Genomic DNA, 14,120 nt, shown 5'->3' with positions numbered 1-14,120 from the left:
AATCAGGATAAACGAAGTGCCAGTGTTCTGTTGTATTAGGCGAAGTACGACCCTCGGGATGTAACGTGATAGGCCTTCCCCTGCTGGGTCATGCATATGTATAAAAGATAAGGATGAAACTGGATACCTATATAAGGGACCCTCACATTCCAATAAATGCCATTTTACCGCTGACCATATTGGTGTAACAAGCAGCTGTGACTTGGTCGGGGCCGTCGATACACATTCACAAAGGGACTTGACTCTCCAGGTTACCAGATCGAGGTAACAGTGTTCTTCCTTTACTTGCAGTGACTATAACTGGTAAGCAGTTAAATTCATACAAATAGATTGCATGCAATTTATCATCTATGAAATACAACACCAAGTTTCTTTTTTATATTAACTTTGTATTCATTACTAAATTTACAGTGACATGTTATAGCTCAGAGAAGAATATCAGGCTGCTTAGTATGATTATAGTACATAATTCATACACCTGACTTACCAGAGCACAAAGAGAAGGGCTGAACAACCTAACAATGATAAGAAATTAAATTACTAACATTGCTTTAAAGTGTGTAGAATCCTAATCTCATTATAATGATTCTTTTTAAACTTTTTTTTTTTCACTTACAAATAATTATTTTTCACTGAGCTTCACACCCCCAAATTTATATATAGAGAGAGATATTATATCCATTTATAGGATACTGTACATAAAGAATATGTAAATGCTCTTTTCAGTAAGATATCTACCTACTCTCTAGTAAAGGCAGTTTTTCCTATTCCATTTCCTTCCACTCATGTTTCACGACAAGTAATATCCAGTGCAATATCAAAACTATAGAACAAAAAACAAACAACAACAACAACAAAACAAACAAACAAACACACACACACACACACACACACAAAAAAAAAAAAAGAAAAGAAAAGAAAAAAAAAGCATGGAAGAGCTATACACAGTCTATTTGGTACACAGAATTATATGGCACAATTTATTCAGGAAACCTGTAAATAACAGTGCACTACAGACTGAAGCCTTGTTCCCAAGTAGTAGGCTTTTTTTTTCCCTAGAGATGGGATGGGGTCTCAGGGAACCTGATCTAGTGGTTGGCAACCATGCCAGTGGCAGGGGGTTTGGAACTATATGATCTTTAAGGTTCCCTCCTACCTAAGCGTTTCTACGACTCTACAGTTCTATGAAATGTTCGTTTTTGTTTTCTTTGTAACAAGCACCAATCAGATGAAGTATTATCTTTTGTAAGATTTTAAGCTTGTTGGTTTTGTACCAGATATTTTTTTAAGAACACAGATAAAGTAGATGAGCATTTTTTACCGTGAAAAAACTACTCATATTGACAGCATAAAATGTTTTCTGTTGTGAGAAATTCAAAACATGAATACATTCTTTCATTCTCCAGGGCATCTTTTCTAAAATGAACCTTCTGAATAATTTTCTGCTGATGTTTCTCTTTGATTATCACTTGACATATTACTTGATGCTAGTTAGAAAGCATCAAAACAGTAAAAAGTGAAAGTATACAAGATACAAAAGTGCATAATTCTGTTATCTGAATAACAACGTTTAAGCACACATTCATTGTCTTTGTCTTTAGAGATTAAAATGGACAAAAGTATCATCTTAGCTATTATTCCTGCATTATATTCTGATCCTCTCTTTCCTTTGACCTTGATTATATGGAAAAATATAGAGAGATTATGGAAGCCTAAATGAAGCCATCTTCTTGCTTTTCCTCACATCAATAAATGACAAAATAATAGTATATTATTCTTTACATTATACCAATTATTATTGTAGAACATACTGTACTAGTCTGGAACATGGCTCCTCTTAGTTTGATTATGGTCAAAGTCAAAAATTTATAATCAGGCAAAGATCTTATGTACCATATATATATAGTGCTTCATCCTACTTGCATCTCTTAATATTAATCTGAATTCAGTAAAGGTATATGCATGAAGGTATTCTCCCTTAGTATCTTAGAAATTCATCAACAAATAAATATGCATGGTATTATCCACCCTTTCCTAAAAGATGACACCTGAATGCAAAACACATTTATTTTTAATGGAATATATGCTCTTAATGACTAGTTCCAGAAACTGAACTTTCTTGAGCACAGTTTCTGTTCCGTAAGCTGCTCATTGCTTAGAGTTGTGACATTATAATAATGATATAGTAATCATCTATTTACAGTATTCTCTGTATTGCCATTTGTTTTCTTATTTTCAGGAGTATAATACACGTGCATATAGACATAGGTGAATTGATTTAATTTAAAATAAATTACACATTAAAAGTGTTGTTCACTTAGGAATAGGAAAACAAACATCTCTGTTTATATTCCATTGTTTAAATTATATAATGAAAGAATAGTATTACTTCCCTTTAAAATAATTACAGTTAGCTCCAGAGTAAATCCATGCTTACTTTCCAAGATAATCTGTTGTGGCCTTTGATGCATCTCCTTATTGTCAAAATATTTTAACACCTTCTTCAAAAGTTTTAGAAACTTTATTCCGCAGCAGCTGCTATTTAGTCTCACATTTCTAGTCATGTTTCAGAGTAGAGATAAGCTATTAATTACGCACAACAAAATAATAGAAAAAAAATAATAATAAATTCAGATGTGATGTAACTTTACTTTCTAGAATAGAAAAAGTATATAAATTTAGCTTTAAATAAATAATGACAACAATAATAATAATGACAATGAACCAAGATTGATATACTTTTTTTTTTTTTTTTTTTTTTTACCAGACCTGGATACAAATATTTATTTTGGTATGTTACAGGGAAGCTGATTTCTTTTGGGCACCAAAATGAATGACAGAAATGACAGTAATTAGTGCACAACACACTACCACTTTTGACAGTCTGAAACACAACTCAAACATTGTTAGTACTTCAAGGAATTGGATAAAATAAATTGTATACGAGAAAAGATAAGCCAGATTGGATAGCATATCTGAACAAGCATATGCATAAAAACGTATTTCATTTAGGGTTGCTCTGATGAAGGTGAGAAAGGTTGGATGTCTTGGAGTTCCACAAGACATGAGCTCACGGAAAAAAACAATCTCCTGTAAAACACGAGAAGGTAAATGAACAAGGGATGTCACCCTTTTTTAGTAGTGCTAGCTATGATATCATATCTCATTTGACCCTGCTCTATATGCTTGCTGCTTCCTGGGCTCTGACTTGTATTGAGACACTTTGCTTTCATCCCCAGAGCCTTCTATCTGTTGTTCTGAGGAACTGCTGGAGTAAAGAGAACACACCTCTTTCTGTTCCAAGCAGAGATGAAGGTTCATCCCCCTTGATGTTGGGTGCTGTTATGTTCTTCATCCTAGGTAGGAAGTGTGCCAGTGCGGACCTCCTCCTATCTGTCTCCTTTTCTGATTCTCAGGTGCCTCACAGTGAAGTGATTTCCTCCTGCAACCTAGCTATCTACTTGAAAAGTTGGTGCAGCAGGACACAGCTGCACCCATTACACCCCTTTTCCTCTCCTCCTGCCTCAAGCCATAGGGAGGTTTCCAGATTCCAGAGCTTCCCACAGCTAAGGGTATGGGCAGTTCTTACTCCTCTGGAGTCCTGTCTGAGGGCATGTCACTCTAGAGAAGTTGTGAGTCTCCCTGTCTGCCACACTCTGGAATTAATTAGTATTCTGTTAGTATTAACAGAACTCTCTCCTCATGGTCCCAGATAAGAAGAGAATTGCACCCTGCACACCTGCCCTGCTCAAACTGCCCATGCAAAGTGCTGTACTTTCGATGCGCTATCCCGTTTGCCCATCCTGTTCACTTTGTTCTCGGGTGGCTGTGCTCCCTGGTGGCCATCTTTCAATCTGTGGGGTGTGGACCTGCTGATCCCGGTCCCTCCCTGCTGTGTCAGAGACTTCCTACCTGAAGGGACATGACCTGCAGGTATCAGGTGAGAAAGGCCTCCTGGATTCCTAAATTTATTTCAGACTCTGTTAGCAGAGCTTGATGTCTCTGTAATGCTCTTAACAGATAAAATAATATGTTATTCTGAAGACTCTGACAACAGTATTTACCTCTCCTGGATATAAGAACATTAATGCTCCCTCAACCATTGAAAGGTAATGTGCAATACGGTGCCTTTGTGACTTCTGTCTGCTTAAATTTCCTTCTGTTCAGATAATACTGTAACTTTTAACAAAGTGCAAAAATAACTTTTTATTTGGACAATAACATAAATAAGGAACAGGCATACAATTCAAATTGATTGTCCTTTAGATGCATTAGCCAGAAATCATTTTCAAAATATGAGAATGTAAAGATGGCATTATGGGATTTGGAGGATAAGAAAGCAATGATACATGCTAGGAAAATGATAATATACCAGAATTTTGTAGCTATTTAAAATGTCATACCTACTTATTTGTTCCTTAACTCTAATCAAGACAAATCACCACAGTAATTTCTATTTTCCTATTGAGCAACAGAAGGGTCTTAGGAGTGTATAGTAAAAATGGAGAAAGTTAGTTTATGTAAATTAAATTTAGTTAATTATATGTAAACCAGGGTCTAAGAGACTAAACCCGTATTTCCTCACTTTTTTGGTTGGTTGGATTTTTCTCCAAAGGCCAATTGGACTTAATTCTATGAGACACAAAAGCAGGAAAAACATTTAAGTAAATACACATTACAGTGCTGCATAATGCAGAAATACAAAAAAAAAAAAAAAAAAAATTACCGAGACATACAAGACCAGTGTAAAATGCTTAAGATCATTTATGAGACTTTCAGCATGATTCACCAGTAGTATTGGTCATTATATTTTTATTTCATGTTATTGTCTTATTACTTAAATACAATTTATTTGGAATATTTTAATTTAGTAGATATTTATACTACAGTAACCAAAAAGTACCCATAGGTATTATAATTGCAGATGTCTAGGCAACTTTACCTGCACTCAGATGCTTATATATTTACACTGCATGTCAAGATCAGGTTCTCTGATTTTGTTTAAAGCCAGACTCCCTAACCTGTCCCGTCTGTCCCCTCCCTCCCCCCCTTCCCACCCCACTACACACAACCCAGCCCCTGTTTGAGTGCGTTCCCACAGCACTCAAAGTGCTGTCAAATAGTCAAAGCTAATCAGCTGTATTAAGTACTTTCTTAACAGTGTGTTTGACCACATTGAAGTATGTGCTGCTATATGTGAAATAATCATTAAAACCACTTCTGTTTTCCAAGAAAGAGTCTGAATGCATATTTCAAGATTTTTTACTTGCTATTATTAAAAGTTCTGTCTCTGTCTCACAATAACACTGGTGAAAAATAAACGTCTTTTAATGCGTTTGGTTTTCAGAGCTTTGCTCTGTTCATTATATTGCAGAGCAAAGACATACATGTAAAATAGTGATTTTTAACCGTTCACAGTTCTACTCATGAGTAGTTATGTTATGAATTTAGTGATGAACAACATGTAAGCTTCATGAACTTCCACTAAGATTGTTCCTGGGGGGAAGGCTATAATGAATAAGATTAATTTCCTAGACCACAAATAAATCATACATAGCTCTATTCAGTGTTAAATTAAGTAAGATTTTTACAAGTAGAGAAAAAGTCTGACTGAAGTCTGAGCAATTTGAATTTCTAACATAAATTTTTAAGATGCTTAAAATTCTCCCTTCATAAATGTTTGAAAATGTTCACTAGTGTAATTACTTTTTAAATCTGAACATTTCAATCAAAATGTTTTCAGAGTTTTCCAACTTCTTTGTACTGCTGAGAGATCATGTATTCAGCCTTCATTTGAAATGGAAGTCATTGGAATTGTTCAGATTTAAAAACACTTGTCTTCTTTCTGTCTCTTTAATATCTGAGCCTTCATACATGCTGACAATAACTTAAAAATGCAGAATGTTTTAATAACCAGAATAAATGTTAGATATTTATTTGCAGCCTGAAGAAATCATTACCTATTCCTTCATTTCAAATAAATAAATAAATAAATAAATAAATAAAAATTCAATTCAATAGCACATTACACCCAAGGCAACAGAATATTTATTTATTTTCATAAGGATTTGAAAGTAGAAATAATTTTCTTAAAGATATACGCAATGTACAACATGAACAGTTACAGTATTTAACTGTTACTTAGAGATTCAAGCACTGGTATCTATTAGATTGTGTATTATAGAGTCCTACTGAAAGTTTGTAGTGGTGAACAGGGGTCATTCTAACTTACAGAAATAAAGAACACACTGATAATCAGTAAAATGATTTAATTAAGATTTTTTTTTTTGCCCAATCTTTGTCATTGTGGTTTTTTTCCTCTTTATTTTCCCTATGTATAAAGAATTCTATTATCTTAATGCACCAAACTTCTAGAAGGAATAACTTCTGAGAAACTGAACCTTCAACTAAATATATATTGAAATCCTAGAATCTGGTGTGATAGGAACTGTACTACCTATTTATATCATTATACAGAGAAAGATTGTGCCAAAATAGAAAAATAAATAATCACAATACTTACCATTTTTTAAATATTTATATATATATATTAGCAAAATTCATGGCTAACATAAATAAATTAATTCAATTTAGTGTAGCTGAAACTGAGAATAATGATTTAAAATAAAAACACCAAACACAAAATAAACCAACAAAACAAGCAAAAACACATAGTTTAAACAGATTTCTGAAGAAATGTAATCCTAAATGAATGGTTGGGAAGATGAAGAGGAGGGGATTTTTCTCAAAATCCTTTCATGTGCCTAGAGTCTAGAGGGGGGCTGATTGATAAAAATACATCTGTAACGTGGTCATCTGCATTTGAGTATCTTAAATGTCTTTATTTATATTCAGAAAAGAACGATTAGATTCTTTTAGGGCATCTTTTATCTTTAAATGTAAAGTACACTCTAAATTATGTCAGATGACTCATTCTGAGGTTTGAATAATCCCTTTCTAGTGTGCAGAGAGTTATGAGATCTTAACCTTGAGAACAGACTAACAGTATGAGATACACACTCTTCTTTTAATCTGGAAGAAGATATCTTTACAGTCTAAAAATTGAAACAGAACTTTCTCTATCCATTTTTTGGTAGGTGGCTGTTATACCACAAAACTGATCAAATCGCAGCCAATAAGTCTTCGTTCAAATTATTTTCTTGTCATTAAAATATTTTATAATAGCCCTTGACATACAATCTTTGAAATAATTACAATCCCTCCTACTAACCTCTTTAATTATATTCAATCCATTCATTTCAGAACCTTAAATATTATAGAAAACACATATATTTTTAAATTTCATTATAGGTAGTTCTAAGTAAAATAGAAAAGACAGATGTTGATATGTTATCACCTGAGATTTTGTCATTAGTGACTTCTGATTAAATTTTGACTACTACCCATTTTCCATAGTAATAAGTTATATAACTGCAATGCTAGAGTTTTGTTGTTGTTGTTTGTTTTGTGTGCAATAAGAGTGCAAAAAGGTTAAAATTCCATTTCAAATGCCTTACGTAAAAAAATTGAAACTATTACTGAATATATAGATACTACTAATCTTAGTAAATTTAAAGTTTCATTTTCTAAGTGGGAAAGAAATAAGTTACAGCTCTATGTCTTTATCAAGGGAGACCTCATAACATTTTAATGTCTCTGTCACAGGTCTCAAATGTGACATGTGGCATGATTTCCTCCAGAAGCTGAAAAACTGTAGCATGTGCAAGCGAGCTGTTGGTTTTCCTGGTAGCTTATACAAAAATCTACAAAATTTAAACTTTTTTTTTTTTTTTTTCATTTTTCTATCTCATTACTAATTTCAATACAACATTCCCATTAGAAAATCACGTTTCAGTGACATTGATAAATACAAAGACTAATTTATAATGAGAGAGTTCGTCATGCAGTAAGCCACTTTAGCCACATGTATGGATTACATAAAAATAAATTACATTAAATACTTTGATTATTGAAAATACCCACACAGAAGCAAACATTTTTTAGCTATATCACAATAGTAGGGGAGGTATCCTATTCATGATTTGAAAGAGTGACTGTACAATTGAGACTAATAATAAATGATTAATATATTGAATATATATTTATATATAAAAGAAAGCTCTTGTATCCTCTGTAGGCTTACCAGTTTGCAATTCTTAGCACTGTATGCTAAAACAGAATTGTTCTTAACAGAAAAAAAGATGGCATGTTCTTAAGCTTCTCATGTTTGGACGTGTACCAGCCTATAACTATGCTGTATCTAATGCTGGAAAGTTTTTTGGCACTGTAGTCAATCGTATGCACTCCATTCGACTCTCATTGCCTTAAGCATTGAATGATTCCATCCCACTTCTGCTTGCAGCTATGTGTACATTCCATACTATGTAAGAGAGTTTGGGAGATTTCTGACAAAGTCCAAAGCTGTTACTGGTCATAATTTGAACAGTTTTGTAGTATAAACATCCAATCTCCCAAACAACAAATAAAGAATGTTCTGTTTTGATATTCAGTCTATAAGGATACTTCATTCCAGTTTAAAAGACAAGTGAATATCTCACAATATTATTCTATTGCCAAAGTTATGATCTTGCAACACTGCACACTGAAATACAGACAGATAAATCAATATGGGAGCAAATGAATTATTGTTTTTCCTCATAATAAAATATGTATAAAGATAAAGGAACTTAAAAACTATTCAGTACCAATTACTATTCAGACACTATTTGATGTCTGGATGTTAAGCAAGTGAGCTATTTTTCAAAAGTGTTTCAAAACAAAACAAAGCAAAATATATTTTATCAAGTTATATTCTTTCCCATCCATGAATGTTTTCCCACATATTTACGTTGCAAATGACTATTTATTTCCAAAATGCATTAATTTAGAAGCAAATGCAAATATCCAAAATTTTGGTTGGCAAGATGTTAAATTTCAGCATTCTACTAAATTTTTTATCAGTATCTAAATTTGACTATGCACCTGCATAAGGATTTTTAATGATCAGAATGAGAAAGGCACATAAATGCTGTAAGGTGTTGACTGGAATATTATTTACTGGATCTAACATTAAAAGAAAAAGAAAAAAAAGAAAAGAAAAAGAAGAAGAGTACATCCCTAATACACATTCAGATGCTGGAAATCTGAAATTTGTTGCACTGCATTGGATAGACCACAGAATGTGTCACAAACTCTGTCTGGGTAGAATTTCCCTGGATTTTTTGTCTTTAGAATGTTCTTAGAGGAAAACAACGCTATTTGCAGATGCTCACATGGGAAAATACCTCTTTTGGAATACAGTCAAAACCAAGGAATTTGTTCAATGCAACAGGGGGCTGAAGGCTAAGTGCTATTCACAGTCAATGCAGTACGTCATACAGCTATTGAGTGGTTCACTAACTCCTCAACTCCTCAGTGTGTGCTAATTTTGTGGTTAGAATCTCTAGTGACCATTTTTGTTTCTGCAATAACAGAATTTTTTATTTTATTTTTTTTCCCCAGGGAAAGTAAGAAAGAAATACATGTCTGTCTGAAGTAAAAATGTGGACAGTTTCATTTCCAAAATATTCATTTATTTGAAATTAAGGAGATTTTTTTTTTTTTTTTTCTTTTCTTTCTTTCTTTGTCAGGTAGATGAGTTTGGAAATCATTTGCAGAAAGTCTATTAAAATGTTTGTAAAGGAAAACAAATGTCATATGTTTTTGTATAAATAAGTAAAAGGGTAAAATTTTTATTTTCACTTGTGTAAAAGTAAAAAATATTTCCTAAATTTGTGTGTCAGACACCCTGTTTATGCAGGAAAAAAAAAAAAAAATAAAACAAAGGAAGTAATGAATAAATTCCTCTGTAGGATCAAGGGAAAAATGTTCCCAAATGTTCACAGTGAGTATCTTGGGCTAGCATGAGTAATCAAATATCACACAGATTAATAGTATTACTTAATATTCTCCCTGGTAGGCATCTACTAATGTCTACAGTGTCTAACGAGCTTATGGATACTATAAGATCTTAAGTGGTTATTGTCATGGTTTTGTAATTTTGTAATTTTGCTATCAGTATTCCACATCATAACATCATGTAAAGCATGGATACTTCTATTGAATGTGCAGTCCACAGAAGAAGACTACATATCCCAGAGAACAACACGGGTAGTGATATCACGGGACCAGGACACTATATAACCTTGTTCCCAGGCTGGAGTGCCCTCCTTCTTCTCTCGAACTTCTCAGAGAGTGGGAAGCATTCTCGCCTAGAGTTCACAGTAGGCCTCTCGGTTTTCGGGGACTCTCTCTCTCTTTCGTTCGATTTATTAGCCTCAATTGTATAATATTGTAAGGATGGGATTCAAACCCACGTGTGCAGAACACAATGGATTAGCTGTTTTTATCCCATTCCCCTTTTCCTCCTCCTTTCCGGGCCCCGGCAGGGGGGCCCTATGGGGTGGCTTCCCCTGTCACGGGCATAGGTAAATCTAAGTAACCCGTGACAGTTATACATTCAAATTTGTTAATTATGTTTAGTAAGTTGATGACTGAAATATGTTTTAAAACTTATTTGTTTCACTTGTTGTTACTTTAGCCTTGATACCAATATAAGTATACAAAGCCAGTCTACTGCTTGGGCATTTTTCCATCTGAAAATAACTAACATCTGGCAGTAAACATCATAGAATAGATGTTACAGCTCAGGCACAATACTAGTATTTATCTGTCTATGTTAGTCTTAATGAACATTTTATTTCAATTTCTGTGATATATGAAAACTGCTAAACTGCTCTTACAGAAATAGACAGAAGCAATAATAATAAAATACTCCACTATTTCAAATACAAAACTCATGTGCTCTGGTAGTAATTTATAGATAAGATATTGCTCAACAAATAAATTTTTGGTGAAATTACATTTAGGTATGTTATCATGCTGCACATATGTTTTATTTTTGGATGTCAGTGGTGAATGTTTCCATTGTATATTGTCTCCACAAGTAGAAGATTATTAATATATCATTATGAGGAAATAAGGCAAAATTTAGATACAAATTAATACACTATGATTTGGGTTTTTCTTTCCAGCATTCTCCTAATAAAGTTTTAGACATAGGGCTTTTGTAGCAGCTTATCAACATTACTGCTGATGGAATGTGTATCTGTGTATGAATACGTATCTATGCTGTACATATGTGTGTATAATAAGTTAGTAACATAACATCACAGATACTAGAATGAAAATAAATAAATAAATAAATAAAAAGCTGAAAAGTCTAACACAGATCTTAGGGGAGGCTACTGTCTTCCAGATCTCCAGCTTACAGTCAAATGGTTTACCCAAATGTACTTGAAGTGTAGTGAGTTTAACGATAACACCAAATAATTGTAATTTTGTTTTACTGATAGTATTTTAGCAGTTGAAATTCATAAACAATAAAGAGACTCCTGTTTTAGATGCAATCTTGAACTGAATTCCACCCTTCGTTTCTGCAAAATAATTCTAACTTTTCCAAATCTCATCTACTCTGATGTGTTTGGAAACATTTTATATTATTTATCTACTTGTATCCAAAGTAACCAACAGAGGATGTTCTAATTAATTTATCATTTGGTTTTCATAGAACAGCAGTAACAATTAATGTATAGTTCTGTGTGAGAATTTCAGGAAATGGAATTGGCTCAGAGTTTCTTCCTCTTAGGCTGACCCTCTGTGCCTTTTCACTTTGTGGTGATAGTAGAATTACTAATCACATCTACAAAGTAATTTTAGCACTTCCTAAGCACAAGTAGAATTACCAACAATAATCAAACAATAGGTTAGTTTCATGCAAACTAGCTTTTCAAAGCCAATTTCAACTAAATGCTTTGATAAAATACCTTTCCATGAAATACCTAAATCCTCGTGTATGATGATAAATCATTTCCATTTTTAGTGATGTCCTAAAAGCTTTTTTCATTTTGATACTAAAGAATTTTCATGGACATGAGGAAAAATAACATTATAAAATGTGTCGAAACAGAATAATCAGTCCTTGTTAGTTTCGCTGAGATGACAAGTAATATAATTAAGTGTACTGTGCCTTGCTGGCACTTCCACACATTACTTTTATCTAGAGCTGCACCTGTGATTTAAAGTTAACCATAAACAATATTTATCCCTTTCTTCTCTAAGTGCCAACTTATTAGTTAAGAGCCTGCTGCCATATGGTGAGGCAATATGTGCTGAGACAGCAATTAAAGTAAGCTTCTAAAGAAAAAATATTTGGGAAAAAAAAAAAAAGATATATGTGATTTTCAGGAAAAAAATTAAAAAATAAAAACAGAAGAAAAAAAAAACCAACACAAAATTTGAGTATGATATTTAACAAAACCAACCAAACAAAAACCCACAGACATTACTGGGTAAAAGAAAAATGAAGAAAGCCTAGAAATATGTGCCCTTTTAGTTATGCCTTAGTCTATGTGTACTGACAAAGCTCTTCCCCTTTTAACCCAATTCCAGAATCTTTATTGTAGAATGAGAAAAAGCATCTGGCAGGAGTAGTCCGCTCAAGTTTATATAGCCATTAGCTTAACTTCAAAATTAATGGCTATACGGTACAGATGTCATCCTTTAAATGAAGATGCTTGCAGCTGCATTTTGAAGGAATTCATAATTGGAACTTGTTTTACCTCACAGTTCAGTTCAGTTGCATTGCAGTTGCTTGTAAATTAATTGATTCATTAGCTCAATTCTGTCTGTACAACTATTTTTATTTTTTTTTAAATTTTTTTTTTTTTTCCCCCATAAAATCTGGTGGAAAAATTAGCATTGAACTATATAGATTGGTGCCTCCACTTAAAGGGTAAGTTAGCAACACTAGTTATCTAATCATTAGACAATAATATAAGTGCTTCTTAGTTTGAAAATAACTGGCTTTCTCTTTTAAAAAGAATGGACTTCCCCAGTAGGCACAATGTTGCCATCTGTTCACTCTAGCAAACAGTTAGTAAGGCTAGGCCCACTGCATATAAAGAATAAGTAGGAAATTAACATTTTGTCATGCCTTTCCAATGGGCAGACAGATATTTCAGCCTCTTCCATAAAAGCAGGATTCATCATTTGTAACAGCTTACTGAGAAGACTAATGACAGCAATCCAAATAGCACCCCTTTCCTCCTTCGTTGCAGCTTTTAATGATGAGTATGATGTCATTCAGTATGGAATATCATTGTGGTCAGTTTGCGTCACCTACCCTCCCTATGTCCCCTCGGGCTTGTTGAGAATCCCCATACTCTTCCTGGCAGTGCACATGAAGATGAAAAGTGATTGGATCTGTGCAAGCACTGCTGGGCAACAACTAAAACAGTATGGTATTGCCTCTATTTTCATCAAAAACAGAAACACTTAATCTCTGTGAAGAATATTAACTATATCCCAGGTAAACCATTCCAGATATCAATGCTACTGTGGCTAAAAGTGCAGAGCACAGCAGAATATGGGCTGCTGTGGGAAAATTCATTCCTCCCATATCTGGTAGTTTCCTGCTGAATTTATAAAATCAGAGACTAACAGAATGTCTTAGGTTGGAAGTGACCATAAAAATTATCTAGTTCCAACCGTCTGCTTTTGGTATGGTTGAAACCCACTAGATCAGGCTGCCTGGGGAACCAACCAGCCTGGCCTTGAACAGCTCCAGCGATGGAGCGCCCATGCCTTCTCTGGGCAGTCTGTTCCTGTGCATTACCACTCTTTGAATAAATAGTTTCTTCCTAACACATAATGTAAGTCTTATCTCTTTTAGTTTAAAGCCATTTCCCCTTGTCCAGTAAGTAAAAAGTCAGTCTTCCTTCCTTTATAAGCTCCTCAAGTACTGAAAAACCAGTTTTCTCCCAAGAGCCTTGGGAGCTAGCTTCCTTGGCTCTTCTGGCTACATTCTATTATGGCATACAAATTACATATGTCCAGTTTGCTTAGGACAAATAATATACAATTTTAAATGTGAATAAAATCTATTTTTCAGTCAAAGAAGAAATCTGAAATAATAGTGACAGAAGTAATAATGAAAAATTATTAGATCTTAATAGTTCACTGTGTCAGGGATAAGAGTTTAGAACTCACTTTTTTGACAAAAGTTTAACATGCAGGGTAAT

This window comes from Coturnix japonica, chromosome 1, assembly GCF_001577835.2.
Source record: "Coturnix japonica isolate 7356 chromosome 1, Coturnix japonica 2.1, whole genome shotgun sequence".
Lineage (NCBI taxonomy): Eukaryota > Metazoa > Chordata > Aves > Galliformes > Phasianidae > Coturnix > Coturnix japonica.
Note: the sequence above shows the minus strand (reverse complement) of the source record.